At 63.7% G+C, this 24,278-nt stretch overlaps 1 protein-coding gene across 5 annotated transcripts in view; it reads left to right on the top strand.

Moving 5' to 3' along the window:
* Nucleotides 1-24,278, top strand: part of RAI1 (retinoic acid induced 1) — a 105,794-nt gene that overhangs the window by 59,829 nt on the left and 21,687 nt on the right. The window contains exon 1 of one of the 5 annotated variants that reach the window (XM_049701961.1): nucleotides 20,852-20,873. The exons of the other annotated variants lie outside the window; for them this stretch is intronic. The gene's annotated coding sequence lies outside the window, so the exon portion shown is untranslated. Of the gene's footprint in view, nucleotides 1-20,851; nucleotides 20,874-24,278 lie in introns of those variants that run through there. 5 annotated transcript variants of the gene reach the window in all.

The raw sequence follows: 24,278 nt of genomic DNA, 5'->3' as shown, positions 1-24,278 counted from the left end.
GAGGCCTGGCCTGCCGGCCACCCTCACTGCCCTCCCGTCCAGCTCAGCCAGGCTGAAGGGTGGCAGGGCCTGGACAGTGACGCTCCAGGGGACAGAGGCTGCCGGACGCTGGGGCAGGGCTCTCCACCCGGGGGGTCTCTCTCCACCGGAGATCCTCAGACCCTCAGACCCTCAAGAGCGATGTCCGTCCCACGCGCAGGCTGGACACAGCCCCCTGAGGGACCCCTGCCTCTGTGGAACGAGGACCCTGAAGACATCGGGGCGCCACGACCCTTTAAGCCCCCTCCCCAGGCAGCACTCTCAGTCACCATCAGCCGGGGTCCCCCCCGCCGGGGGTGTTTCTCTGAGCCAGAAGAGGGGACGTCCCCCCGACCCTCGGCCCTGGCTCAGCCCCCCGGCCTGGGCCTGGCCTCACTGTCTCCGATCCCTGCACCCTCAGGTGTGACTGAGCCGCCGTGGCACCCGGCGCCCCGCAGAGCTGCTCCCCACACTCTTGTGTAGATAATTAGTGTGTCTCCTGGGGTGCCCCCCAGGTGGGGACCAGGTCGGATTCCCAAATGTCCCCAGCGTGTCTCCACAGGGCGTGGCTCAGAGGAGGGCCTTGCAGAGTATCTGGTGACTGAATGGCTGAGTGAACGAGCGATTCTCGCAGTTCCTGCAGGAGCCCCCCCGAGGCAGGACTTCTCTCCCAGTGGGCAGGGGGCCTGACCCCCAAAGGCCTCCTTCTTGATTTAAGTGCCCAGGGCCCTGGCAGTACCGGCAGGGGCTCTGCAGGCCCAGGGCGGCAGCCCTCCATCTGTGGCTCAGGGGGTATTCAGGGGCCTGCTGGTGGGTGTGTGTGTCCTGGTCCCATAAGTGCCCGGCTTGGGCCTGGCATAGGAGTTCCGGAATGCCCGGGCCCGGCAGTGGACAGCGGTGGGGGGGGGGGGGCGAGCCATGATTACATCCAGCACCGGCCCCTGCCTGCAGGCCGGTCAGGAGGGGCTCGGAGCACACCTGGAGAGGGGACTCACCACTTCATGCCTTTATCCACGCAACCTGCCACAAACACCCATTGAACCCCTACCGTGTGCTCTGGGCAGGGCGGTGATCAAGACAGACAAAGACCTGGTAATGAGGCAGGCGGGAGGGGGCCGGGGGGGCTACTGTGGGGTCGGAGCTGTCCTCCCAAGGCCACGGTTCTCCTGCCTGTTCGTGGGGGCGTTGTGCCCACCCGGTGAGAATGGTCCTAACTATTGTGTCATCGCCACTAGCGGCGTGCCCACAGCCCTTTAGAGTTTGTGGGCCCTCACGAGCAGCCCCAGAGGGCGGTGGCTGCGGGGCAGCGCCGGTGAGTCCACAGCAGGCTGGTGTGGAATGCTGGGCCCTGGGGCCTGGGTACACTTTGCCTGATCCCCGAAGCAGGAGATGAGGGCCCAAGGGGGGCAGGGCTCTCCCATGTGTTTGGAGCAGGGGTCGCCAGGGCTCTTGGGTGTGCAGGGCCCAAGGAGGGAGGCAAGAGGACCCTGAGCCCGACACACCCCCGTTCGTAAGTGGGAGATGCCGTGACTTATGGGGACAGCTGTCAAGGTAAGGGGTTGCGGTCTGGATATTGGGGTGCCCGGCCCAGGGTCCCGTTTCTTTGGCCCAAAGACTGGGGTCTTGGGGATCCAGGGAGGTACAGGCCTGTCTGAAGACCTCTTGGCCTGGATGGAGAGGCTGAGGAGGGTTGGGGGAGGCCGGGTGGGAAGGTCAGGGAGGGCACCCTCCTGAGGAGGGCCCCAGGGGAGGCCTCTCCTGCTTTCCTCCGCGTCCAGGCCAGCCCCTCGCGGAGGCGGTGGGACCCGGCCAGCAGCCCTGCTTCCTGCCCACACGGCCTGCTCCCCACGGAGGACTTTCCGCGCCTCGACAGCGGTGGTGCTTGCAGCCGAAGGGAAGTTGGGACTTGCATTTGTCTCCGTGGAGCCTGTAATCAGCCCTGCGCAGCCCCCCACGGGCACCACCAGCGCCGCTTCCCAGAGTCTACTTGAGATACACCTGCTCGCGCTAAGAGGAGAAGCAGGGATCCATCAGAACAACCCAGGGCGGGCGGGAGGGGCCGAGACCCTGCCTCCCCTCCTGAGGATGGGGCAGCCCCTGGGGTCCTGGCATCGGAGCCATGTGGCTCCGCCGCTTGGCCTCTGTTTCCCCGTCTGGCCAGGGTGGCGGGGGATAGGCTCCCAGCTCGTGCCTCTGGGCCTCCTCCCTTGCCCGCACCCTCTTCCCTCCCTTTCCAGAGACATTATAAATCAAACGGCTCAGAACGTAAGGCATCAAAAATTCTGAAACCTTCATCTATTATTAACGCTGACAGTAAATTCCCCCTCCAAGCGTTTTACATAGCAACTGTTACCAAGACTCGCTGGTGGGCTGCAGCTCCAGCCCACCGCATCCCACGGCTCTAGGCGGGATGACAGGATGGCGGCCGGTGCCGAGCCTCTACCCGGCCAGGCTGCCACCTGGGCATCCGCCTGGCTCTCCCCAGCGGTGGAGGGTAGGGAGCCCTTTTGGCAGGGGAAACAGTCGGCTTCCTGCTGAAAAGGGGTCCAAGCCGCTCTTGGTGAGCCTGCCAGAGGCTCCCGGCGAAGCTCAGCTCCCGACCAGGCAGAGGGAAAGGACCCCAGGCCCTTCGGAGGTGGCGCCTGTCGTCAGGGATGGGGTCCGGGGCCTTTGCTCCCCGCTGCCCTGTGGAGGAGCCCAGTGAGACAGAGGACGGGAAAAGGCTTCGGAAACTGTAAAGGGCCGTGCAGATGTTGTTTACCGACTCACCCACCTGTCAGCTAGACGTTCCTGAGTGCCTGTTTATCTGCAGGCGGTATCTGGGCACTAGGGATTTAAAACAAAGACAAAAGGCCCGGTCCCTGTCGCGTCCGGTTTGGTAGGAGACAGACGCGTCAACCCCTAATTGCATCGAGTGCAGTGATCAATGTGTGTACAGACAGACTCAGGAGGGAGCCGGGGCGTAACGGGCCTGGGGGAGGGGCCGGGATCAGGGAGCCTCTTCACAGGGTTTTGAAGGATGAATAGGGGCAGGTCTGCCTGTTCTGGACAGAGGGACCGGCGTGTGCAAAGGCCCAGGGCTGTGAGGCAGCCCCGTTGGCAGCTGGGCTGTAGGCTGATCTGTTTTGGTCGGGGAGGGGACCTGCAGGAGGGAACAGGGGTCAGAGGGTACAAGACCTTGGATACGAAGCTGGCGGTGGCGGGGGGGGAGGGCAGTGATTTCGGGACACTGAGGGGGCTGTGGAAGGTTTTAAACTGGGGAGGAGCAAAGTTGGATTTGAGTTTGCAGAAGCGCCACAGATGTTGTCTCTGGTGGCAGTGTTTCGGGACCCTGGGCTGCGGGATAGCAAACACCTATAAGCACTGGTATCAGCCCCCCTTGGCCTGGAGCGGGGAGAGCACCTGCATGGTAGAAGGCAGGGGAGGCGGCCGCTCTCTGTGAGCTATTATTATGCACTTGCTGTATGCGCAGCCCCACGCTGCACCCGTGGTCCCTTCCCTGGCGACTTTGCCATCACAGTGAGGGCCAGACCAGTACAGACCCCACGGGGGACAGCATGGGCAGGGTGGGGCCAGCAAGGGCCCAGGTGGGGGTCTGGAGAAGCGATGGGGTCACAGGGCCCACCCACGAGGAGTCGTATCACTTGCTCTCCGCTGCCTGGCAGGCAGGACACAAACGAGGACACAGACCAGGGCTCAGCCTAGCAAAGGCGTCGATTGGCAGACTTTCCCCCCTTGTGACGAATAATACATGTTCGCTGTGGGAAATTCAGCAAATAGATAGCGGCCCCAGGAGGATGACCCCGCCCCGCCCGGGATCACACCACCCAACAGCGACCTGGCCACATCTTAGGTCCAGTTGCTCCAGAACCGGGCATGGTCATACGTTTTTTAAAAACAAACGTGGTGTCCTCTTTTTCTGCATCCCCGGTGACCTGCTGTTACTGCTGAGCGAGTTGGGAACAGCTCCCCATCTCCCCATGTATCCGGGGGGAGTTTGCCAAGAGCTGAGGTCCCTGGAGCAGGCCTGGCTGATGTAGAACGGCCAGCTCTTCTTTGGGGGCTGCAGGCTGGGACTGTCCTGCTCCTGCACCCAGCGCCCAGCACGGAGGCTCGCACCTAGTAGGTGCTGTGGGAAGTGAGCCCTCCGTCCCCAAAGGTGAGTGAGCGGAAGTTGGTTGGAGCCCACAGGGATGCTGTGATTTGGATCTGGGGTTAAACTGAGCCTTGGGGTGAGATCTCTGCTTAATTACTAAGGGTGCCCAGTGACCACAGTGGAGGGAGCAGGGTGTTCAGGGTGTCCTTCCTGGAGGAGGTGGGCCGTGGGACGTTATGGAAGGACAGTAAAGCATAGGATCTGTTTGCTCGCCTAACGGATATCCACTGAGGGCCCCTTCCTGGTCAGAGCCCTGTGTGGACAGGGCTGGGGGCCCACTCAGGGTTGTGGACCCCCAGGGCTGCCAGAAACTTGGGAGAGACAGACAAGTGCCCAGGACGTGTGGGTGTGTGTTCAGAGCTATGATGGTGGAAAGGGGGACAGGGAGGGCCCAGTGACCCAGGGGGGGCTTGGCGTCTGGGCCAGAGTCACACTGACTGTCACCCAAAAGGTTGGCCCAGTCCCGTGTCCCCTGGCCTTCCAGGAGCTCCTGGATGCTGGTGCTGATGGCAGCTCAGTTGGTGCCCTGGCCCCAGGTTCCCCTGCTTTGGAGGGTGCCCCTGAGCCCAGGGCCCACTCCCAGAGTCCCACACCAACATGGGCCCCCAGCAGCCACGCAGCTTCTCAGAGTAGAGCTGGGACGCAGCTGGGGCCTGGGGACGTCCCCCAACCTGGCCGAGCCTGGGTCTCCTCAGCTATCCATGGTGGTGCAGCCCACTGGGCCCACCCTGCCTGGCCCGGGCCACCCAAGCCAGGCTGGGAAATGCTCCCGGGAGGGCCGCCACCTCCCAGCCAGAGGATTTGGGGATGGACTCAGGAAGGAGCAGTCTGGCAACAAGGCCAGGCTCTAGATGGGTGGCGATGGGGGAGTTTGGGAGGGACGCCTGGCAGACGGCCCCCTCTCTGCGGCCCCCCAGAGCCTCCTGGAACTGCGTGCTCCGGGGACCACAGCTCCTCTACTTCCTGGCTGTGTGACATTGCGCTAGTTCCTTGTCCTCTCTGTGCTCAGTCCTCATCTGTACTTTGAAAGGTTGTCTTGGGGCTGGAAGAGGTGATCCATGTGTGAACTCCTGGCGCACAGCGAGCGGATGAAAGCGGCTGCTGTCGTCCTGGCGCCCTGGGGACGGGTGGCAGAGCCCCCGCTGGTCTCTTAGAGGCTCGTGTTCAGCCTACAGCTTCGGCCTCTGGAATCACACGGCCCTGGTCCGTCCGGCAGCCACATCGCTCGCTTTCTCTGAGCACCAGCTATGTGCTGGGCACTGGGGCACCCTGGGAGGCAGACCCACAGCACGGTGGGCAGTGAGGGTGGGGGCAGGGAGGGAAACCAGGACAAACGACTGTTGGGACATCACACGAGAGCCGAGAGGAGGTGACCCTGAACGTCTGCGAGGCGAACTAGGGAGAGGCGTACCCTAAGGTGATCGCACCCAGTATGTGCAAGGGGCGGCACGAGAGAGCTGGTAGGTACAGGTAGCACTCTGTGGTTTAGCGTTGCTGGGCGTGAGGTCTGGGAGCTGGGAAGGTGGGTGGGGGTCACCCCTGGATGCCAGCCTGGAGAGATGGACCGGGAGGGGTCCGAGCAGGGGGCAGGGCTGGCAGTGAGGGAGTGGGCTCTGGAGGAGGGCCAGCAGATGCAGAGTGAGGGGAGGGAGTGCGGCCTGCGGCTGTGAGGACAGCCTGGAACCTGGAAGCAGCCGCAGCCTGGCCATTCAGCATGACAGACGGGACCCAGTGCTTACAGCTCACCGCCCATGGGGCAGACAGACGGAAGGGAGTCAACAAGTACACGAAGGATGTGACTGCAGAGGGCGGTGAGAGCTGTGGGGACCAGGAACTGGTGATCCAGGAGGAGGGAACGGCGTGCGCAAAGGCCCAGAGGTGAGGGCCCAGCACGTCCGAGGGGCCAGTGTGGCTGGAGAACGTACAGGGGAGAGGGGTGGGAATTGAAACTGGAGAGCAGTGCAGGCCGATCTCAGGGACTCGGTCTGAACCAAGGGGGAGGTCTACCCCGTGGCAGTGAGGGGGCCCCCAGCAGTCAGGAGAGCGAGCCCCCAGCACTCGCTGCCCTGTGTGGCCTTGAGCAAGTCGCCCGCCCTCTCGGAACTTCCGAATTCTCCTGTGTGGTGCTCAGAGGTCTCCATGCTGTGGCCGCTGCCATCACTTTTGCTCCCACGGACCCCTGCTCTGGGTGGGGAACTTGCAGGGCGCAGGTGGGACGGCTCGGGGGAACCAAGAGCCCCGTGGACACGGGGTCCCTGGGGCCTGTGCCTAGGCGGCCAGTGTGCACCTTGATGCGCCCAGAGTCCTGCCCACACCACCCCACCTTCGGCGCTCCTGCCACCACGACTGGAGAGTCAGCTGAGGCCCCTCTGAAACCGTGCAGCTCCGGGAGGGTCCCTGGCCACTGCTGGGAACTTGTAGCTGGGAATCCAAGGCCGTGCCGAGCTGAGATCATTTCTCACATGGCCTTAAACGGAGGCCTTTCTGGAAGAGAGATTCTTTTCCTGAGACTCCAACCAGTATCGTCTAAGATAGGCTAATGGGTGGTGCCGCCTCCCCCTGAGTGCCCCCAGATCCTGCCTTGCACCCCAATTTTCCCCAGCCACTGAGAGGCCCTCAGGGTGGCGTGGCAGCTCTTAGACACCAGAGGAGGGAGGGTGGGTTTAAGACAAGCCGTGTTCTGAGCACGCCAGCCAGCTCTGCAGGTCTGGGAGGGTCCTAGAGCTTGGCCGGGGTGTCCACAGCCTCCTGGGCCGCCCTTGGCTTTGTGATCAAGGGCAGGGGCCACCTTTGAAGTCCCACCGCAGCAGCTGGAGGCCAAGCCTGTGTGCCTTTACCCCCTGCTGGTCCTGTAGGGGACAACGGTTGCCTGACTACATGCCTGCCCTCACGGGGCCTCTGAGAGGAGCAGGCAAGGGCGGTACGGGCTGGGCTGCGTGGTCCAGAAGAGGGAGCGGCCAGCTCCACCCGAGTGCCTAGGCAGCAGGTGGCAGTCCTCCTGGGAGATGGATGGAGGCACAAAGGCCCAGGACAGGAAGGAACCAGCTGGGTCTGAACAGCTGAGATCCCAGCGTGCCTGGGGCAGAGACCCCATGGGGCTCAGGGCCAGAGTGTTTCTGTTTTGCAGAGCCAGAGAGCTCGTCAAGGACCAGGCCACAGAGAGCCTTGGAAGCCTGGTGTACAAGTCAGGACGGACAGGGTTGCTGCATAACAAGCATCCCCCAAAGCTCAGCCCCTTAAAAACAGGGTTTATCCCTCCCTGGTGCTGTGTGTTGTGACTGGACAGCGGAGGGACTGCTCACTGCAGCCACTCAAGGACCCAGGCTGACAGCAGCAGCCTTCTGAGGGCTGCACATCCCGGGGTGTGGGGGTCGGGGGAAGACAGAGGCACCTGGGCTCATGGAGCTTCTGAAAGCAACACGTCACTTTCACTCAAATTCCGTTGAGCAAGGCGGGAGCCATCCTTCCTCCTTGCGGGGGAAGCGCACACTACTATTGACCGAGGAGCAAAGCGAGTATCTGGAGGTGGGCTGACCTTGACCCAACGGGCTGATGTGGTTCCCATCCTTCATTCCGAGCAAAGTGAGGAGCCTCAGGAGGCCTTGAGTAGAGAAGGCTGAAGTCTCGATGGCTTTACTTTTTAACTGTTTATTGATCCCATGCAGAGAAGGGCATGAATCCTGAGTGAACAGCCAATGAATTGCTGCCAACTGGACACTCGTGTCTGACCAGCACGCAGGTCAGGAGAAGGCATTACCGGCCGCATGTCCCCATGTCCCCCCCAGGCCTGGCCTGCCCAGGGTCCGAGCGTCAACTTGTGAACTGCATCCGTGTGGTCTCTCGGGTCCAGCTCTCTAACTTGCGCAGGCCGCATGCAGCCGGTGTGGGTGTTTCCATCGTGCTGTCCATCCGTGCCGCCTCTGAGAACATCCCGTCCGTGTACAGCTGGAGGCTTCTATGACTGAGCCTGCGGGGAACGTTCAGGAGCACAGGGTCTGGTGCCAGTGCGTGGCACTCGCGTTGGCTGTGTGTCTCGAGGTGGGGTTGCCGTGGTCTCATGGTGTTTAAGAAGGCCCCCCTGGACTCGGCGGGGGAGGGGAGACCAAGGGAGCAACCCTGGCCAGGGCCAGGGGTCAGGCCCTCGGAATCCAGAAATGTCCCTAGCGCAGTCTTATCTCCCATGGGACTTGGAAGGTGAAGGTCACACAGAATCAGTGCCCCCCAAAATTCCGTAAAGCAAGACCAAGACGTGGGGCTGCGTGTTCAGCCCCAAATGGTGACAGCATGTGCTCACGCGCGGGCAGGGAAGGTCGGGTATCTTAACGCCTAGAACTCACCGGTGCCCGGCACACGTGTGGGGAGCGCTCCCGAGCCCGTCTGACATTCGGGGAGACCGAGACCCGCCAGGGGGTCGGCACAGGGTTTCCCGGGGCAACTGTGCTTGGCCGAGCCCCACTCTGGGCGCATGGGACGAAAGTCAGGGATCATGGCTCACAGGGTCACCTCTCGGGGTGTCATTTCTTAATAGAGGGGCCAAGGGAGGGTGATTCTTTGCCCAAACCGAAGCCACGAGTACAGGGGTTGGGCCTCGGCTGTTGGAAGACGGGACTCTTTGGGAACCTCACCTGGAGCCACCCCGGCTCTCGAGGCTGGGGGCACTGCAGCGGGGGCCATGTGCTGGGCCCGGGCGGGGAGGCCTGGCTCCCAGGCCCGGTCTGCAGCGCTGGTAGACTTGCTCGGTGGGTCCAGGGTGCTCATGCGGCCGCTGCGTGCCTAGCCCCTGTCCTGCCGTCTGAGGCCAGAGCCAGGCTCCGCTGAGATCCTCAGACCTCTGGGCCCAGGCACGGCCCTACCCCCGGGCCCTTCAGGGTTGGTTGTTTTTAGTTTTTATTTTAATAGGCGTGGCTTGGTTGTCCCTTCGGCTGGCCTCCCCCAGCCCTGTGTCTGGGTGACCCAGGTACAGGGTGGTCCCTGAGACCCCTGCTCTTGCGGAAGCGGGCCAGGCACCAGTGGGGGCATCTGGGGAAGCCGGGTGGGCCGGGGGCCGTGGCCAGTCACGAGAAGAAATGCATCTTTGTTGCGAGACACATGTAGGCCTCACAGGAAGAAGAAAAATGGGGCTTTGATGTGGGCTGCCTCTCGGCCAGCCGGGCTGGTGCGATGTCACGATGTCACTCAGGCGCGTCTGTGGCAGCTTTTATTAAGGAGCTGTCAGCTCTTCTCAGGCCGGAGACCCAGGGGGATCTCGTGGCAGGAGAAGGCTCCAAGCTGTCTGCCCAAGGCCCAGCATCCACCTCCGCGGGGCAGAGGGGGCCCAGGCGGATTCCCTGGGTACCGTGCCAGGCCCGGTGGGCTCAGTGGGGGTGACCCAGTGAGATGTGGTCCACCGCGTGGCAGGGAACTGGGAGCGGCCCCTGCTCGGGACTGGGGGGCAGGTAGAGGCGGTGCTCTGGGCAGGGTCTGCGCAGGCATCCAGCACTGTCCGGCCCCGGGCGATGAGGCTAGAAAGCGTAGCAGGGGCCACATTCGGGGCGGGGGGGAGTCTGGTCTTGTGGGTACTGCAGCGGTGGGGATCCACTGGGCTGTGAGCAGGAGAGGGTGGGGTGGTGTGCGTTCCAGGGGGGCCTCGGGGATGTGGGGGGACAGAGGGAGGTGGGGACCAGCGAGGGCCAGAGGGGAGGTCCAGCAGAGGACAGCACTGCCAGTGAACACCAGACCTGCCTCCTGACCAGCCAGGGGGGACAGCAAGACTTGCAGCGCCCGGAAGCCCTCCCGGGGCCCACGGCATCCTGAGCACTGGGACTTCCCCAGAGAGCCAGGCAGGACCCAAAGCTCTGGGTCTTGGGAAGCGTGTAAACCCCGCTCCGTATCCGTGGCAACTCTTTTAACCAGGGCTCGGTTCCACAAACCCCCTTCCTCATTCATTCCAGAAACTCCGAGCTGTTGGTCTTTTTAAAAATCTCAGCTCACTGGAGAAAATACAAAAAATAACCAAGAGTGTAGAGAAGAGAAGTCACCGCCTGGCCCTCTGATGAGTAGATGCTGATGTGGGCATCTGTGTGTCTCCCGTCGCGTTTGCGTCCTGCCCTGCACCAGATCGTGAGCGTTTGCCTGCGTCTTTGGAAACAGGCCTGTTGAGGACCGGGATCGGGTCCTGCTATGCTGTGTGATCTTGCAGGAGTCGGACATCCTCTCTGAGCCTTAGTTTCTGCATCTCTGTGGGGAGAGTTTAGGGTGGGTTCTCAAGGCTCCATTCAGAGCCGACATCAGGGGTCTCGGCGTTTCAGCGGCGTGTGGTTCGGTCAGGAGCCCTGACACCCCAGCCCCTGGAGTCTGGGCTCATCCTGTCTCCAGCAAGGGACCCTGGGCAAATCACATTGCCTCTGAACACCACCGCCCCCCACCCCACCCCCGCCCGCCGTAAGCTGTAGAGTCCATGATGGTTTTCTGACTTAATATGTACAGAACTCTTAGCACAAAGCAAGTGCTTGGTCGATAGGAACTGTCGTTACGGGTGTGACCGCTTGCCGCGGGGTGTGGCGGCTGGCCCGCTGACCTCCTCTGGGCTGCGCCGGCTTTGTGGGCCTGTGGCCCTGCGGCCAGGCGGGGTCTGCACTCAGAATGTCCCGTGCTTGGTCTCGTGCTGCTCTGTTGCCATCCGGAGATGAAGGCCTTCTGAGCAGGGTTCCCCATTTTCATTTTGCGCTGGGCCCCTCAGATTACAAAGCTTGTGCTGCTCTTAACGATAGGGTTGCTGGAAACGGGGCATAGGATGGCCTGGCCGGCACCCCGCGCGGTGCTCCGGGGCTGTGTGTCAGGCGGGGGCGGGCCAGGACGCCCCCTGCCCGGGTCACGCGGAGGCTCAGGCCGGGGGCTGCCCGCGCGGCCGTGGAACCTGCCAAGGGCAGGAGGTCTGGGTGGGAGGCGGGCGGGCCCGGGCAGGGGGGCCTGCCGAGCTGTGGCCAGACACCCTGGGAGGCGGTGGGCGACGAGGTCGGAATCGACTGAAACTGAGCCGAGCGCCCGTGAAGAGGAGGACGGGGTGCAGCGCTGGCACCCTCGCCCCGTGGTCCCCTCCCCCCCCTCCGGACGAAGGGAAGGCCCGTGCATCCCCTAGCACCCACCATGGGGTAGGGGCGGGGCCCCCGCCACCTGGCATCCGGAGGCTGGTGACAGTGCCGGGGCGCAGTCTCGGCCACCCGCACGTGAAGCACGGAAAGGAAAAGCGGAAATTAAAGGGCCGAGAAGAAATGACTGCCTGGGGCGGCGCACGTCTCCCCGGAGGAGCCGGGCATGGGGGGGTATGGGAGGGGTAGTCACTCCTTCCGCTGCCTCACCCCCGGAGGGCCGTGTGCCCAGAAAGAAAGGGGATTCGGGGGAGGCTCTGCCTTCCGACATCCCAGGTTGGCCTCTGTGAGGTGACTCTGGCCTAGTGTGGGCCCCAGGGGGACACTGCCCCATGCTGTGGTGGGGAAACGGACTCCAAGGGGCACCTCTCTGCCCCGGGGCACCCAGGAAGCCAGGGGTCCAGGCTGGGGCGACCGGGGACTCCAGGAGCTGTAGGAGCCATGGGAGGGGACCGTGGCACCCAGAGTCAAGGGAAGGGCTGCTTCCCGCTGAGGAAGTCCTTCTGCCTTGTGTTTGGGCTGCAGAGGGGGGGACGGGCGCCCCGGCAGGTGTGAGCAGGCCTGCTGGCGGGGCAGCCCCTGCTGGGGACACCCGAGGTCTGATCTCAGTGGAAGAGGGCAGGGCGTCGGCAGCCGGCTCTCCCCAGGACGCGGGGGCTGCAGAGTTCAGAGCAGCCGCTGAGGATGGGGACCCAGGTAGGTGAAGGTGATGGGGAGCCACTGAAGGCTTTGCAGCAGAGGGAGAGCGCCCTGAGCCCAGCTGGAGAGAGGCCACATGGGACAGAGGCTAGATCTGGGCTGTGGTCGTGAGGAAGGGAAGGGGGGTGCCCTGAGGACTCGGGGGCCTCCTCAGAGACAGCCCGTGGGGAGACTGGGGCAGAGGACAAGGTCTGTGGAGTGGTGCGGGGGGGCCTCGGTGCCCTGCATGCGCTGGATCTGGGGGTCTGGAGCAGAGGGAGTGGGGGGGGCGGGCTTTGTTCTCAGGAACAGCCGAGCCTGTGGGAGGGGCAAAGTTCACCGGGGAAGAGAAGCCAAAGGTTGGGCCCAAGGGAGGGCGGGCTGTGCCAGGCGCTCCAGGACCCCGGAGGGTCCCGTCTCCCAAGACCTGTGCCGAGAGGACGAGGGAGCTGGAGCCGTGGGGGGGGGGGGGGGAGGCGGCATCCAGAGGGGCTCGGCCGAGGTCCTCGTCCACCTGCCGGCGGAGGACAGCCCTTCTCCCAAAGGGCGGTGGGGCTGCCAGGCCTCAAGGACAGAGGCAGGCGGGGGCCGGGGAAGAGCTTGTGGCTGGGAGCTTAATGGCCCCGAAAAAGCCCCCATAAAACTGGAGAATTATGGGGAGACATAAACAGAGCTCTCAGGCATTAGCTGCAGGGAGACGGCTCAGCCCGGGAAGAGATGCCGGCGGCGGGGTGGATTCTCGCGTGTGCACAAAAAAGACGGAAGTTATCAAAGGAGGGAGATTAAGAAGCTGCCGCCTCCGTGCTCTGGCCGGATCTTTTCTCACGCCCCGGCTAAGGCCCCAGCCACATGCTGACCCTGGGGGCCGGCCCACGTGGCCGGGGGGCAGGGGTGGGGCCTGCCGGTGGGGCGGGGGCCCGGCCCGAGCTCGGAGGCGGCGCCAGCCCCACACCCGGTGGCGCTCACACGCCCGCCATCTTCATTTTCACCGTTGCTGCTGCTGTCTTTAGCCAGGCTCTAATGGGCTTAAATTTCACCTTAAACCATCCTCACTGTCCCCACAGATGACAGACGTCCTGCTCGCTCCGGCTCTGCAAAGCTGCCGGGCGGGTTCACCCCTCCCTCGTGTGCCCTTCGGGCCCCAGCTCGAGGCTCCCAGGGACCCTGGCCCTGTGGACGCTTACAGGTCAGGGGGACTCCCAGGGGCCTCTGGGACAGGGCCCAGGAAGGGGGGCTTCTGGGTGAGCTTTGGAGGCCCTGAGATGACACAGCACGGGGAAGCAGGGGCCCAGGATCCAGGGCCCCTCCCTGTGCCCCTCCATTTCCCAGCCCAGGCGTCATGATGTGTGGTTGCGTGGTTGCAGAGGGGACCCCGGGACCTTGGGAATGGCCTGCCATGTTTGTTTGTTCTCTAATTTTGTTTATTTTTTGCTGCGTTGGGTCTTCATTGCTGCGCGTGGGGTTTCTCTAGTTGCGGCGAGCGGGGGCTACTCTTTGTTGTGGTGTGTGCACTTCTCGTTGCGGTGGCTTCTCTTGCTGCGGAGCACGGGCTCTAGGCGCGCGGGCTTCAGTAGTTGTGGCACGCGGGCTCTAGAGCACAGGCTCAGTAGTTGTGGCGCATGGGCTTAGTTGCTCCGCGGCAGGTGGGATCTTCCCGGACCGGGGCTCGAACCCGCGTCCCTTACATTGGCAGGGGGATTCTTAATCGCTGCGCCACCAGGGAAGTCCCGCCTGCCATGTTCTTAAAAGCCTTGAGGAAATCTTATTTTGCTCAGGCTAAAAAAAAGTAGCAGTGGCTTTGCTTGGGGCTGGAATTCCACCCACCCACCCGTCTTTCCACCCACCCATCCATCCGTCCATTCACTCACTCATTCATTCAACAGGCACAAGGCCCACGACCCCCGGCTTGCTCGTGTCCATCAAAGTCCTAATTTGCCGTCCTTTTGCACCCATGAGAGAGAACACAGGGTGATCTCTAAATGCAGTTTATTTGGGAGACAATCTTTATGGCGCTGGCCTTGTGGGTAAAGGGGTAGTGGCAGGGGAGCTCTGGGGCTGTGGGGTGTTGTGTGGACCTGCGGGCCCATCCAGTTCTCGAGGGTCAGGTTTGCCTGAAAAGGAGGGGAAAGGAATAAAGATGGAGCCGCAGCAGAAGGAAGGCCAGGACGGGCTGCCTGGGGTTCCCTCTCACGTTTGCACGTGTCCTGGCCTCTGCCCCGCAGCCTTTGTCTCCGCGAGGGGCAGGTGCCCGAGGAGCCGGCTGGAGCTTATCCACCAGCCGAGCCAGCCTGAAGGGGCTGCTGCTGGAACCACCCCTTTCCCATGGGAATCTCACGCCCTTCTGGGTACCAGTGGCCCTTCCTCATATGCTGGGAGCTGCGTGCCTCCCACACCCAGACAGCAGCGCCAGGGAGGCCTCAGCCAGAGGGAGGCCGCTGCCCCCCAGGCCTCAGAATCACACGGCCTCGGCAGTGGGACAGGGAGGGAGAAGAGGCTGGTGCAGGCCTGCAGGGGAGGGGGGGGCGGAGATGGGGGTGCGGCTCTGAGCCCCTGTGCTGCGCGGCCCCCTGCGCTCGCTGGGCCTCGACGTGCGATCTGCCGCTGAAGGGCGCTGACCCGCTGGCCACTGTGAGCCAGACAGGAGCTGGTGGATGCGCGCGGGAGGGGTGGGCGCGGCAGCCCTGGGGGGCTCTGGGGAACCCCGAGTCTGTCACCCATTCTCCCCACCAGCGTTTGGAACTGCCTGCTGAGCTCTGTGGGCGCTTGTGCCTGACACTTCCAGACCCCACCACGGCCCGCAAGGTCTCACGCCACTCGGACCCGGTGAGGGCGAGCCTCCGGGAAGCCCCCTCTGAGCCCCTGCTCCCGCTCGGGTGTGATGTAGGGCCCTTCTGCCCCGCACGTGACCCCTCTGGGCTGGCCAGCGCTGCCTCGGGAACAGCCTGAAGCTTGCCCCTCCTTGGCCTGACCCACAGCCGTGAATTATAATAATAATATCATCCCTCACGGTACTTTCCTGTCACGGTGCTTCTGCCCCTCACAAGCTGTGCGACTCTGGACAAGTGCCCTAACCTCTCTGTGCCTCTGTTGCCTCATCTGTAAGAGGAGTTAAAAATACGTTGACTGCTTCCTAGAACAGGGCTCTGCACACGTAAGCATCATGTTAGAATTAGCTACGAGGGTGATGATGACAAAGCACTTTTATGTCCGTTTTCTCATTGGGTCTTTGCTCAACCCTGTGAGGTGGGCACTTATCACTTGCCCTGTCTTACGAGCGAGGAAATGGAAGCCCAGAGAGGTGGGGTGACTCACCTGAGGTCACACAGTGAGTCAGCGGCAACCTTGGGCACTCGATGCTCTTTCCAAAGACACGGGAGGCTCTGGTCTGGAAAAAACAGCCTAGAGAAGGGCGGACACAGGGGCCTTTCTGAGACCTCTTTCCATGGGCCTGGGGCTGCAGGGGCTTCCAGCCAGCCGGCCAAGTCTGTTCTGCCCAACGTGCCAGCTTGGGAACCCAGACGGCCGGGCCCTGCTCCGGCTGGCCACTGCCCGCCGGGCCTCTGCCGGCATGGCAGGCACCGCTGCTCTTGTCACCCCGAGGAGCTCCCCACCTTCTTGGCCCCAGCTCTGTAGCCAGCACTAGGACCAGTCAGGGATTTTCCTGAACTTTCCCTCTGTTACATAAAATTATAGAAATGTTTACCTTTCAGAAGTAGCAGTTTGCTTGTTGGGCCCTGCTCTGCCAGGCCCTGTCCCTTGACACATCGCCCTCTGAGGGACGGACCCCCACTCTTCCTCACAGCCGGGGAAACAGAGGCCCAGCCCCACGGCACACGGGTGGCTCAGCCGGGAACTGGCCCAGCGTTCCTGGACTGGGTCCCCATGAGCCATGCCCTCACAGCCCACAGTCGCAGGGCCCCCGGAGCCAGAGTGGCCTTTGCCTCTAAGTGTTTTGATGATCGAAGGGAAGCGCGGTGCTGGGAGAAATGGAGTGGGAAGTTCGGTGACCCACTGACCAGGAGCGGCCCCCGTGAGCCCCGGGCCCCGTTTATAAGGGCCCTGGTGGCGGCAGCTGCCTCCGCAGCTCAGGGCTTGACCCAGTCCTGGCTTGTGTGTCCCCAAGGCCGTGCACCAGGAAGCGGGAGGACGTGGCCTCTATGGGGGGTTCAGGTGGGACCTCGGTTTTCTCATCTGTAGGATGAGGGGATGACCCCTCTGCTGTCCACTTCAGGATGTGGACATCGGCTGCTGGGTTCCTCCCCTCCTGCTGCTGGCCCCTGGGCTTCTGCAGTCCAGCAGCTGGAAAGCGGCCATGCCAGATGGGAGCCCGACACCAGGCATGCTCTCCAGCCATCCTGCAGAGCCAGCCCGGAGAGCAGATATGTATCCATAGCATAAGTTTTAAATTCTCTCTCGCTCTTTTTTTTTTTTGGCTGCTTCGGGTCTTAGTTGCGGCACGCAGGATCTTTCGTTGTGGCGCGTGGGCTTAGTTGCCCCGCGGCATGTGGGATCTTAGTTCCCTGACCAGGGCTGTAACCCGTGTCCCCCTGCATTGGAAGGCGGATTCTTGACCACTGGACCACCAGGGAAGTCCCAAGTTTTAAATTCTTAAGTTGGTGTCACATGCTAACGGTAAAAAAAGAAAACTCAAATCCACTCTCCTCTTTTGTACAAATGGGGCATCTCTGCACACTTTCTACGCTGCGCTTTTCTCGCCCGACTTGAAGGCGGCACCCTATTCACACACGAAGCCCTTCCTCACTCGTATCCACTGTATGGAATTCCCCACGTGTGTTTCCCTCAGCCCCTTCACAGGGACATTTAGGGGATCTCCGGTCTTTGGCCTTTACAAACGATGCTGCAGTTAACCTGTGCAGATGACTCTGGGCCTGGCTGTAGGCAGGACTGCTGGGTCAGGAGGCACGTCTAGCTTCCATTTGGGTCCAGATTGCCAAAAAGCTCTCTAAGAGACCGTACCAGCTTACCCACACATCCCTAACTAGAGCAGGGGCAGCTGCTGGCCAGGGGAGATGCAGACGCCGCATGCATACCTGTGCTGGTGGGGCCGAAACAGGTGGTTTCCCCAGAAGAAATCCTCCAAGGTCTGGCGCGTCTGGGGGCCAGGCCGGGGAGAGCCAGAGTCCAGCCCCTGCAGGCCTGTTCCCTCCTGCGGGGTATGGTCTCTGGGCTCAGTGCTGTCATCTGTGAAACAAGAACGATCATGCGACCCAGCCCGCGGGACTGGCGTGAGGATGAAGTTTGTTGGTGAAAGTGCTTATTAGGTCAGCGCCGGGCCCGTGGGGCGGTGAGAACAGTGTGGGTGAGCCCTGTACTCCCAGGACTGCAGCCCCTGGGGTCTATGCTGGGGTCCAGATATCTTGGCCCCTCGGAAGGGGTCAGGGAAGGGGAGAGTGTTCGGGAACCATCAGGGGAAAGGGTGGGATCAGGCCTGGACTTGAAGTGACGGTGGGTTCAGCAGTGTGAGCTGCCCTTTCATCGCTGCGTCGCTGCCAGGAAACAGGGCTGAATTCAGAGCCCCGGGCTTGCCCAGGCCGCTGCAGGACCCCGGCTCTGAGACGGAGGGCTCGGGAACGCCGAGCCACAGCCTGGTCCCTGGTCCTGGACGGCCCTCCTCGGACAGGACGGGACCCGGAGCCCCTGGCTGAGCCCAGCCTCCCGGCCTCCCAGGCCGGCAGACACACTCGCCTGGGAGTTTGTTAGAATCACTCTGGACCCAGCTCAGCAGACGCCATCTCGCTAAGACACGCCCTGCAGCGTAGGACACACATGGGGACTCCAGCCAGGAAACAGTCTGTGGGCAGACCTTAACCCTCAGTCCCGGAGGCCCTCCCTCACTCTGGGGCGTTAGCCCTCCCCGGGCCCTTCCCGAGGACCCGCTCTGGCCCCCCACTTTGCTCCCCGGGAGGTAGAGATAGAGCAAGGTCCGGCCCTCGCCCCGTGGATGGCGCTGGGGCGCTGGAAGCTGCTGCCCCTCGTGAAACCTCCACCGGGCACCAAGCACAGCGTCTCCGCCAGCCTTGCGGCCCGTCCCCCCCATCAGGTGGGGTCAGAGCAGCTCCAGCTGAGGAGCCTGAGGCTCAGAGAGGTGAAGTGAGCTGCCCAAGGCCACCCAGCAGACAGTGTGCAGAGCTGTGTGGCATCAGGGCCTAGGTGTTGAGAGTCAGGGTGCGGATGGAGCGGGGGCAGTGCCCCAAGGCCACACAGCCAGCCACCTGTGAGCCATCACCATTGGCTGGCCTGGCCAGGGTGAATGTGACATCTCTCTGGAGCTCTGGTCTGGTCTTGGGAGGCGACTGCCACTCTTCCACCGCAGAGCCAGCCAGGAGGGATTCTCCTGCAGCTTTCCAGAACCAGGCTCTCTGGGTCGGGCCGAGTTAGCTGTGTATAGCTGGGAGAGGCACTTTCCCCCAGATGCTGAGGGACCCGGAAGCTGGGGTGGGGAGGGAGATCTGGAAGGGTCTGGTTTAGTTGGAGGTGAGGCCCGAGGGGGCTGGGCCTGGGAAGAGGGAAACTAGCCTTTAGCTGCAACCAGCGTGCAGAAAACGGGCAGAAAGTATGAGAAAAACAGAGTGCTGTTCAGAACGGCTGGATGCTGGACTCAGATAGCTGCCCTCACCTCATTTCTACCCTCCAGCACCTCCACGTTTCAGGGCTGTGTGGAGGAAAGTCAGCCAGGACGAGGCGGCAGCCGAAAACCAAAGGCAAATATTTTCCATCCTGAGAAGAGCGGTCCCGGGCCACCTCCAGATCAGCGCTGGTGGTGTGTTCTCCCCAAAGGCCAGTGCTTCTGGTCACCAGGCGACGTGTCTGGGGGCGCTGCCCAGGATCCACCCCGACCCTGGGAGAGGGATGTGTGCAGCAGGCCATCCATCCAAGCCACGCCTGGAAATGGAAGCTCCTTTCCCAGCAGAGGGGGCGGCGGGGAAGTCCAGAGCACAAGGTGGCCCCAGCTGTTCATCTGGCAGGGCTCCCCCCACCCAGAAGCCAGTCTGGAGATGGAGACCCCCTTTCATATCAAAATCGGAGCTGTCCGTTGTTTGGGCAACGCAAAGCTGCCAGGCCCTGCATGGAGTTGTAGTGTGTTTGTCGTAACTACAGCTACACACGTGTAAAGAGCAGTGGTACACGGCCTTGTGACGTTTATATTTGGGCGGCAGATGAGGCCCTGCCTGAGCCCATCAGTAGGGCCTGGTGCCTTGGTGGCTGGTTCTGCGGGGGAAGGGGGGGGACGTGGGTGGGGAGAAGGCAGTGTGACTTCTCTACAGCGCTTCACCACACCAAGCCCCCTGCCCCTTCTTTCTCCCAAGAAAACCAGTTTTCTGAAATTTCCGAAGGAGTGAACCAGTGCTTCACTGTCATACTTGCGCCCTGGAACAGGGAGGGGAGGGCCCCCCCTCACCCCGCCACGGCCCCTGTCCCGCTCTGCGGCTCAGTCTCCACATCTGTGAAATGAGAGGTCACGTTGCCTCCTAGAAGGGCAGTTTGAGGGTCAGAAGTACAGTCTACGAAGGCCACAGGAGGGGGCCAGGCACGCCGTGCCGCCGCTGCTGTTACACCCACTTCCACCGTCTGAGGGTTACCGAGAACTTCCAAGATCTGAGGGAGGCCCCGGGCCCTGTGTCCAGGCTGGTTGAGGGGAGAAGCCCCTGGAGAACCCCCCTCTGCCCTGCCAGGCCCTGCGTGTGCTCAGCGGGCCCCGCTCTACCCACAGACTGCCTCCCCTGCAGGCCAGGCTGGGCCTCCCAGCTGGCCCTAGGGTGTCACCAGACCAGCTGTCCTCACATCTGGATTCCACAGGCATCCCCCTGCCTCCACCCCGGCTGGCCAGGCTTCCCTCTCTGCAGCAACCCTGGCCACTGGCTGCTTCCTCGGGGTGGGGGTCTTGGGCTCCCCCACCCTTCAGCTAATCCGGGGAGAAACCTGGCCCCCGTTCCCAGATAGGCCCTTTTCTTTGCTGCCACTGGGCCAGGCAGCTCCCTCTCTTCCCAGCCCCTGCCCTCCAGTCCCCACCTCTGTTCTGCAGCGGTTTTCTCTCGCCCCCCACCTCGTTCAGGAGGGAGGTGGTCGGGGGTGGTCTGTGCCTGGGGGTCTCCCAGGATTGGGCCTGAGCAGAGTCTGCAAAATGTCAAGTGACTGAGCCAGTGGAAGCCCTCAGGGGTTCCTGGGTTCAGACGGCTCCTTTGGGGCTAAGGACAGGCTGGGGTTTGGATTGGGTGGCCTTTCGGAGAGCAGGGTAATGGGAGTGGACGTGAACTTCCTGTGCCTCAGGCCTCTGAGTTAGGGGTCGGGGTCTGAGCTGCTGGGCCTCCTGGGGAAGGGGCCGGGAGGGAGGGGCGAGGCGAGGGTGGGCCTGAGGGAGGGCAAGCCCGGGAGGAGGCCTCGGTGCGCCTTGGCCCGGCCGGCGGATCTGACTTGAAGGTGTGGGTGTGCAAGGCCGCTGCTGTGTCAACGGTGTGTGTGTTTGGAGCGGCTTAGGGAGGGGGCTGGAGATGGGGCAGGCGGCGCACCACTTGGCGCCGCCGCTGCCCGAGGGTCCGCGGGTTAGAAGCGCCAGCTTCCTCGATGACTGAAGAAGGGTGGGCGTTAAGGAGAGAAGGGCGAAATCCAGAGGGGGCTCGGCGCCCCGGCCCGGCCGCCCCGCATCTGCGGAGGGAGAGCCGAGCCGCCGAGCCGCCCAGGCGAGCGCGGAGGGAGGCGAGAGGACTAGCGCGCCGGGCTCCCCGCCCCCAGCCCAGCCGGTTCCAATATTTCGCAGAAAGGCACGCGGCTGCTAATCGGTCCTTTCCAGGCTGAGATTCCGCCGCGCTATGCCCGCGCAGAGGCGGGGGCCGCGGGCCGGGGGAGGCGCTCGGAGTCCGGAGCCGCTGAGCGAGGTGAGGAGCCCGCGTCCTCGGCTGCTGGGGGGGCGGGGGGGGTGGGAGGCGGGCGCGCAAACCCGAGAGGCTGGAATGGAAAGGGGAACAGGTTAAAAATAACCCTCTCCGGCTGGGAAGCTCGCGCGCGCTCTCTCGCCTCGTTCGGTGCCAGAGGACTCCAGGGGAGGTGGCGGCGTTGGGGAGGGCAGAGCGGGATTCCCCCTCCTCGGCGGGCGGGGTGCCCGCCTGCGCGCCGCGGCTGCACGTGTGCGGGGCCGCGCGCCCGAGCCCCCGCGCCCGGCCGGGGCGCCCCTCCCCGGGACCGGGCGCAGCTGGCGGCGGCGGCCCCGCCCGCAGCCTCGCGCGGCCGAGGGAAGCTTCGCTCCATTATTCATTATTTACGAGCGTTAATCGGTTTGAGGCGCGGGGGTGGGGGCGAGGGCGCGGTGGGGACCGAGGCACCGGGGGCCGGGGTGCGAAGGGGTGGCCGGGCGGCGGCGCCACCGTGAGAAGGGGGTCTCCGCCTGGGCCGCGGCGCTCGGGGTGCACCTCTCCGCCCGGCTTCTCTTCGCCGGCGCCGGGGCAGCGCGGGGCGCCGGGAGGGGAGTGCGGGCCTTTGATTTTGCACGTCGCCGTCTGTCCTTCGCGTCCTCGCCCTTCCCGGAGCGTGGGGAGGGGGTGCGGGTCGTACGCCCCGCCCTGCGCGCCCCTCGCGGCGGCCGCCGCGTCCCCGACGCGGCCCGGGCCTCATTTATCATCATCTTTGGTCAAGTGGAGTGTGCAAGGAACAGCTGCTTCACTCGGCTGACTTCCGAGGGCGGCTACAGCGGGAATCAGGGAGATGAATGATGGGGGCTGGAGGGGCGCAGCCCCCGGGGGTCCCAGCGCGGGCAGGAGGGAGGCGCGCGGCGTCCACCTCGCCTCCGCCTCGTGGCGAGAAGAGCGCCCCTTCCTTGCTCCCGGCGCCTACGATCGCGGGACCGCGGCCGGGGGCGCCCCAGGAGGGGCCCGCGCGCGTCTGGCGGAGCCCGAGGTCGCCGTGACCTTGCTGGGGTCAGCGGGTTGGGCGGCGGAGGCGGCGGCGCGGCGTCTTTGGTGGCGCTTTCCGGATTGGCGCAGAGGCCGGGAAACCGGGCGGGGGCGGGCGGGGGGAACACAAATAGAAGGTGAAATTTTACCTGCCCCTGAGGGAGTCCTGCGGATTTTCTCCCGGCAGCGGCAGGCGCTCTGCCTTTGTCTTACACGCCTGAAACATCTGTTGCAGGGGGGCGGCGAGGCCGCAGACGCCCCCGCACACCCCGCGCGGCTCCCCATCCTCGTTCCCATCCCCCGCTCGGCCGGCGCCCGGCTCTCGAGCCGCGTTAACCCTGCCGGCGCTGGGGCACACGCCGGCCGCCCGCGCTCCCGGGGTGCGTGGGAGCCGCGAGGGCGGGGGCGGAAGGGTTAACGGCCGAGGCGCAGACCCTGTCAGACCCGGGCCCCGCTTCGTTTCAATTACCCTAAGTAGAGGCTGAATGCGCAATTAACGGAGTCAGCTTGCCAACTGGAAAGCCGGCCCGCTTCCACGTTGAGAATACTCCACCAGCTGACTCGGACTAAGCAATTTCCTTTCCTCACTCCCTTCCTCTCTGTCTCTCCTATAACCCCCTCCCTCTTTTTCTCTCTCCTTAATAATAAAATTATACCAGGCAGTTTGCGGTGTGGCAGGCGGCCAGAAAAGCGTTTCTTTAAACGCCGCCTTCTCACAATTAGGCAGCGAGAGGATTTGACACGCCGTGGCGGCCTGACAGGCCGCTTCCTCCCCTGGGGGCTGGGAGTGGGAGGGGGCGCCGATTCCCCAGCTCCCCCAGGTGGAGGGGGGATGGGAGGGGCTGTCAGCATGCTGCAGAGAGGGAGGGGGTGTCAGAGGCAGGGAAGGGGGAGGGGAGGTTCCCGCCCGGGCTGAGGAAGGGGGCCGTTCCCTGGCCCCTGGGAAACTGGGTGTCCAGGAAGAGGATCTGGGCCCCCACTTTTGGCCTCCAGCTCAGAGTTCATTTTCTGGTGGACAGAGGGGCCATTCTGGGGCACAGAGCACAGATCTCAGCCCTGCTGGGCCTTCCGGACAAGTCACTGCCCCTCTATGGGCTTCCAGTAACCCTCTGCAAAACGAGGGGGGAGGTTTGACCTCCAATATGCTCTGCAGAAAGTGGCTGCTGGTGGCTCACTGCTCTTAGCGGCTGGCCCTGTCGGCCGGGCGGTAGGGGGGCATGCAGGCACCCCTGTCGGAAACAGGTCGGAGAGCCCACTCCAGCTCCAGCCACAGACCAGTGAGCCTCCCAGAGTGGGGGAGAGTGGCCCTTCCCCGGGAGCAGTGATGCAGGCAGCTGACAAATGGGGGTGACTTTGCAGGATTGCCAGGGGTTGGTACCATGAGGACAGTGGGCATCTGACCATTGGCTGCAGCAGCCAGGCCACCTGAGGTGGGGGAGGGGCGGTAACTGCAGCCACCGCACCTGCTCAGTCCCCCGCCCCACCTCACTCAGGCCGGTCCTCCCATGGGGCGGGCCCCCTCCTTCCAGCCTGCCCTGACCACCTCCGCTCCCGGCCCCCAGAGCCTCGTCTGTGTCTGTCTGCCTCGGGAGGGCTGGAGCCATTGCATTTTCCTGTGTCTCCTCAGCGCCCAGGTTGGCCCCTGTGCACACGTAGGCTAAGTGGAGACGGGCTTGACGAGCGAGTGGGCTCGGGCACGGAGGGCTGTGACCCGGGGGCTGTGGAGGGCAGAACATAAGCGCCATCTTCCCTTCCTGGTTGGCTGTTGGGCGTGTCCTGGCCTCCAGGCCTGCCGTCAGGGCTGTGGTGAGGGTCAGGTAACGCACCCTCACCCATCTGTTCCTCCACCCACCCATCCAGGCAGCATTTAATAGGCAGCTACTTGGGGCAGTTTCTAGGCTTCGAGCCTAGGACCCAACAGCTGAAGCCCCTGCCCTCATCAGGCTGCTTTCCAGCGAGGGATGCACAGGTGAACCGGCTCATTAGACCATTCATTACGTAATTACCACTGATGAGGGCCACCAGGGACCCAGCAACGTGGAAGGTGGGGCGGAGCTCTCAAGGAGGCTGCGGGCTCCTCTGTGGGCCTCGGGCCTTCGGCCGCCCAGCCTTTGCAGCCCCCATCGCTCTGGCCCCATGGGACCGCCGCTGCCCAGCGCCGCCCTCCCGCAGGCCCCCAGTGCTTCCCCTTTGGTTCCATCCAGAGCTTAACTGGTTCGTGCTGACCTCAGGGCTTCTCCCAGAGGCCAGGGAGAGTTCGGGGGAGGGGGCTCCTGCTGTCACTCCTTCACACCAGGCATCCCCCAGGTGCCCAACAAGGCCCTGCCTCACTGGGGCCAAGTGGCATCTGCATTTGACACCAGGAGCTTGTGAGCAAGTACAGCCAGTTCTCTT

Source organism: Orcinus orca, chromosome 19, assembly GCF_937001465.1.
Source record: "Orcinus orca chromosome 19, mOrcOrc1.1, whole genome shotgun sequence".
NCBI classification, from domain to species: Eukaryota; Metazoa; Chordata; class Mammalia; order Artiodactyla; family Delphinidae; genus Orcinus; species Orcinus orca.
This window is presented reverse-complemented; position numbering and strand designations above follow the sequence as displayed.